The sequence below is a fragment of the Ambystoma mexicanum genome, chromosome 2q (genome assembly GCF_040938575.1).
Source record: "Ambystoma mexicanum isolate Mex_15411 chromosome 2q, UKY_AmexF1_1, whole genome shotgun sequence".
NCBI lineage: Eukaryota > Metazoa > Chordata > Amphibia > Caudata > Ambystomatidae > Ambystoma > Ambystoma mexicanum.
The window spans coordinates 692,268,401-692,273,400 of record NC_090924.1 but is presented as its reverse complement, the minus strand read 5'-3'; the positions used below and the strand labels follow the sequence as shown (position 1 = coordinate 692,273,400).

Sequence of the window (5,000 nt, the reverse complement as noted above, 5' to 3'; positions counted from 1 at the left end):
CTGTCCACTGGCTCCATCAGTGGGCGTTTCCTGCCATCCCTGGGTCCTTAAGTGAGTGTTTGGGTACTTTTGATGCAGAGATCGGGGCATGAAAACCGGCGCTGGCACCTGGCGACATTGGGTACTGAAGAATCTTTCCCAATCCTGCCCATAGCTGTCAGGGTGGCTGAGTGGTCTAAGGCGCCAGACTCAAGAGGCGCAGCTCTTCCCTGCATCTGGGTGTTCTGGTCTCCGATTGGAGGCGTGGGTTCAAATCCCACTCCTGACAAGCCGGGCTCATTTTTTTGAGCACATTTCAGAGTGTAAGGCTTGCGGAAAACCTCGTGGGGGCCCCCGAATGCAGCGCCCGGCAAGCCTCCCTGTTCTCTTCTGCTGCCTTGCAACTGGAGCTGTCTGCCAGAGACGCCGGAGGCACACCTGCCCTTAAACCCCCACTGGCCCACGGCTGCAAAACCTGCATTTTCTAGTGGCTGGCTTGGTGGCATATGTCACTGAGCCCAGTCTACTCAGGAAGTGAAAAAAGTCCCCTTCACAGTTGGAGAAAGTGCTCTCCTGCCACCTGTCGGTCGTTGAAGGCACCACACCTCAGCAAAATAAAAATAAAAAAACAGACATGCTCAGTTCGGGGGATGTAAAGGTATTTACATAGCAAGAACAGAGAGGCTGTTGGGAGATGACAGAAGCCATGCTGCCCCAGAGTTCTCTTCTGAAATTCGCAGGAATCCAGAGGTTGGAGCGGGCTGAGGGAGTGCGCCTTCTTGCCTCTGTCGGCTTTCAAGACACATCCTCCTGCTGGGAAGCTGCCCACCCTGAGCAGCACAGGTTTGCGCTCTAGGCTGGTCGGCCACATATATCTCGCCTGATCGAGCCCGATCGAGCGGCAGCAGATGGCCTTTGGCCAGCGAAGGCTGCCGCTCTTCTTCTTGTTTCTCTGCTTGAGAGGCAGCTCAGTCCTCTGCGCTTGCGCCAGGGGCAGGCCACGTGACACGCAGGGGTCAGGCCGTGGAGAGACTGGGGCATGGCGCCAAGTGAGGTAAGCAGACCACCCCCCTCCCCCTCACTGCTCTCTGCATGCGGTGGCTCGTTGGTCTAGGGGTATGATTCTCGCTTAGGGTGCGAGAGGTCCCGGGTTCAAATCCCGGACGAGCCCTTTTTTTTGGAGCGCCGAAAACAAAAAACACAGAGTCCCCAATTCCCCCCCAAAAATAGTTTGTGCGTGACCGTATCTGGTTCGATGCCCGTCGCCAATGGTTGGCTGCTTTTAAGCCCATGGCCCAAGAGGCAGTGTTGGAAATTCCCCCTCCTTTGTAATGATGCGCTGGCGGCGAGCTGATGTATAAAGGTTTGGACATGCCTTCTGGGTGGGGACTGCCATGGCTCGCGCCACTGTTGCATCCAGCTTGGTCTTTTGTATGTGTCTGCAGCCTGTGTGTGAGGTGCTGTGAGTGCTGCCATGTAGGTCCGGCGCAGGCTTGCGCCAAACTTTCACGTTGGTGTGTGCCACCTGGCAGGTACCAGCGGGCCCCATGAGACATCAGTGCCACAAAGCCTGTCAACTGAAAGCTGTCCCAGCACACTAGAGCGGAGCCTACCAGAGCTGTTTCTGTAGTGTAGTGGTTATCACATTCACCTAACACGCGAAAGGTCCCCGGTTCGAGACCGGGCAGAAACATGGTGCTGGTTTCTTTTTATTTCCACAATGTCAATCGGACACATTTGACCGCATGCAGGTTTCGACAGGTATGTACAGGCCGGCACTACGCCATGAGTGATCTGAGGCCAGCCCTTATTTGCACCCTGCAAACTGTCCACTGGCTCCATCAGTGGGCGTTTCCTGCCATCCCTGGGTCCTTAAGTGAGTGTTTGGGTACTTTTGATGCAGAGATCGGGGCATGAAAACCGGCGCTGGCACCTGGCGACATTGGGTACTGAAGAATCTTTCCCAATCCTGCCCATAGCTGTCAGGGTGGCTGAGTGGTCTAAGGCGCCAGACTCAAGAGGCGCAGCTCTTCCCTGCATCTGGGTGTTCTGGTCTCCGATTGGAGGCGTGGGTTCAAATCCCACTCCTGACAAGCCGGGCTCATTTTTTTGAGCACATTTCAGAGTGTAAGGCTTGCGGAAAACCTCGTGGGGGCCCCCGAATGCAGCGCCCGGCAAGCCTCCCTGTTCTCTTCTGCTGCCTTGCAACTGGAGCTGTCTGCCAGAGACGCCGGAGGCACACCTGCCCTTAAACCCCCACTGGCCCACGGCTGCAAAACCTGCATTTTCTAGTGGCTGGCTTGGTGGCATATGTCACTGAGCCCAGTCTACTCAGGAAGTGAAAAAAGTCCCCTTCACAGTTGGAGAAAGTGCTCTCCTGCCACCTGTCGGTCGTTGAAGGCACCACACCTCAGCAAAATAAAAATAAAAAAACAGACATGCTCAGTTCGGGGGATGTAAAGGTATTTACATAGCAAGAACAGAGAGGCTGTTGGGAGATGACAGAAGCCATGCTGCCCCAGAGTTCTCTTCTGAAATTCGCAGGAATCCAGAGGTTGGAGCGGGCTGAGGGAGTGCGCCTTCTTGCCTCTGTCGGCTTTCAAGACACATCCTCCTGCTGGGAAGCTGCCCACCCTGAGCAGCACAGGTTTGCGCTCTAGGCCGGTCGGCCACATATATCTCGCCTGATCGAGCCCGATCGAGCGGCAGCAGATGGCCTTTGGCCAGCGAAGGCTGCCGCTCTTCTTCTTGTTTCTCTGCTTGAGAGGCAGCTCAGTCCTCTGCGCTTGCGCCAGGGGCAGGCCACGTGACACGCAGGGGTCAGGCCGTGGAGAGACTGGGGCATGGCGCAAAGTGAGGTAAGCAGACCACCCCCCTCCCCCTCACTGCTCTCTGCATGCGGTGGCTCGTTGGTCTAGGGGTATGATTCTCGCTTAGGGTGCGAGAGGTCCCGGGTTCAAATCCCGGACGAGCCCTTTTTTTTGGAGCGCCGAAAACAAAAAACACAGAGTCCCCAATTCCCCCCCAAAAATAGTTTGTGCGTGACCGTATCTGGTTCGATGCCCGTCGCCAATGGTTGGCTGCTTTTAAGCCCATGGCCCAAGAGGCAGTGTTGGAAATTCCCCCTCCTTTGTAATGATGCGCTGGCGGCGAGCTGATGTATAAAGGTTTGGACATGCCTTCTGGGTGGGGACTGCCATGGCTCGCGCCACTGTTGCATCCAGCTTGGTCTTTTGTATGTGTCTGCAGCCTGTGTGTGAGGTGCTGTGAGTGCTGCCATGTAGGTCCGGCGCAGGCTTGCGCCAAACTTTCACGTTGGTGTGTGCCACCTGGCAGGTACCAGCGGGCCCCATGAGACATCAGTGCCACAAAGCCTTTCAACTGAAAGCTGTCCCAGCACACTAGAGCGCAGCCTAGCAGAGCTGTTTCTGTAGTGTAGTGGTTATCACATTCCCTGGTTCGAGACCGGGCAGAAACATGGTGCTGGTTTCTTTTTATTTCCACAATGTCAATCGGACACATTTGACCGCATGCAGGTTTCGACAGGTATGGACAGGCTGGCACTACGCCATGAGTGATCTGAGGCCAGCCCTTATTTGCACCCTGCAAACTGTCCACTGGCTCCATCAGTGGGCGTTTCCTGCCATCCCTGGGTCCTTAAGTGAGTGTTTGGGTACTTTTGATGCAGAGATCGGGGCATGAAAACCGGCGCTGGCACCTGGCGACATTGGGTACTGAAGAATCTTTCCCAATCCTGCCCATAGCTGTCAGGGTGGCCGAGTGGTCTAAGGCGCCAGACTCAAGAGACGCAGCTCTTCCCTGCATCTGGGTGTTCTGGTCTCCGATTGGAGGCGTGGGTTCAAATCCCACTCCTGACAAGCCGGGCTCATTTTTTTGAGCACATTTCAGAGTGTAAGGCTTGCGGAAAACCTCGTGGGGGCCCCCGAATGCAGCGCCCAGCAAGCCTCCCTGTTCTCTTCTGCTGCCTTGCAACTGGAGCTGTCTGCCAGAGACGCCGGAGGCACACCTGCCCTTAAACCCCCACTGGCCCACGGCTGCAAAACCTGCATTTTCTAGTGGCTGGCTTGGTGGCATATGTCACTGAGCCCAGTCTACTCAGGAAGTGAAAAAAGTCCCCTTCACAGTTGGAGAAAGTGCTCTCCTGCCACCTGTCGGTCGTTGAAGGCACCACACCTCAGCAAAATAAAAATAAAAAAACAGACATGCTCAGTTCGGGGGATGTAAAGGTATTTACATAGCAAGAACAGAGAGGCTGTTGGGAGATGACAGAAGCCATGCTGCCCCAGAGTTCTCTTCTGAAATTCGCAGGAATCCAGAGGTTGGAGCGGGCTGAGGGAGTGCGCCTTCTTGCCTCTGTCGGCTTTCAAGACACATCCTCCTGCTGGGAAGCTGCCCACCCTGAGCAGCACAGGTTTGCGCTCTAGGCCGGTCGGCCACATATATCTCGCCTGATCGAGCCCGATCGAGCGGCAGCAGATGGCCTTTGGCCAGCGAAGGCTGCCGCTCTTCTTCTTGTTTCTCTGCTTGAGAGGCAGCTCAGTCCTCTGCGCTTGCGCCAGGGGCAGGCCACGTGACACGCAGGGGTCAGGCCGTGGAGAGACTGGGGCATGGCGCCAAGTGAGGTAAGCAGACCACCCCCCTCCCCCTCACTGCTCTCTGCATGCGGTGGCTCGTTGGTCTAGGGGTATGATTCTCGCTTAGGGTGCGAGAGGGCCCGGGTTCAAATCCAGGACGAGCCCTTTTTTTTGGAGCGCCGAAAACAAAAAACACAGAGTCCCCAATTCCCCCCCAAAAATAGTTTGTGCGTGACCGTATCTGGTTCGATGCCCGTCGCCAATGGTTGGCTGCTTTTAAGCCCATGGCCCAAGAGGCAGTGTTGGAAATTCCCCCTCCTTTGTAATGATGCGCTGGCGGCGAGCTGATGTATAACGGTTTGGACATGCCTTCTGGGTGGGGACTGCCATGGCTCGCGCCACTGTTGCATCCAGCTTGGTCTTTTG

At 55.9% G+C, this 5,000-nt stretch overlaps 4 non-coding genes across 4 annotated transcripts; all 4 read left to right on the top strand.

Moving 5' to 3' along the window:
- The first annotated feature begins 1,078 nt into the window (after nt 1-1,078).
- Nucleotides 1,079-1,150, top strand: TRNAP-AGG (transfer RNA proline (anticodon AGG)). Its single transcript has one exon. It is a non-coding gene; the product is annotated as a tRNA-Pro (tRNA).
- Nucleotides 1,151-1,599: 449 nt separating this feature from the next.
- TRNAV-AAC (transfer RNA valine (anticodon AAC)) lies at nt 1,600-1,672 on the top strand. The gene has a single exon. It is a non-coding gene; the product is annotated as a tRNA-Val (tRNA).
- A 1,210-nt stretch (nt 1,673-2,882) lies between these two features.
- Nucleotides 2,883-2,954, top strand: TRNAP-AGG (transfer RNA proline (anticodon AGG)). Its single transcript has one exon. It is a non-coding gene; the product is annotated as a tRNA-Pro (tRNA).
- Nucleotides 2,955-3,745: 791 nt separating this feature from the next.
- On the top strand, nt 3,746-3,857 carry TRNAL-CAA (transfer RNA leucine (anticodon CAA)). The gene is made up of 2 exons: nt 3,746-3,783; nt 3,812-3,857. It is a non-coding gene; the product is annotated as a tRNA-Leu (tRNA).
- The last annotated feature ends 1,143 nt before the right edge of the window (nt 3,858-5,000 follow it).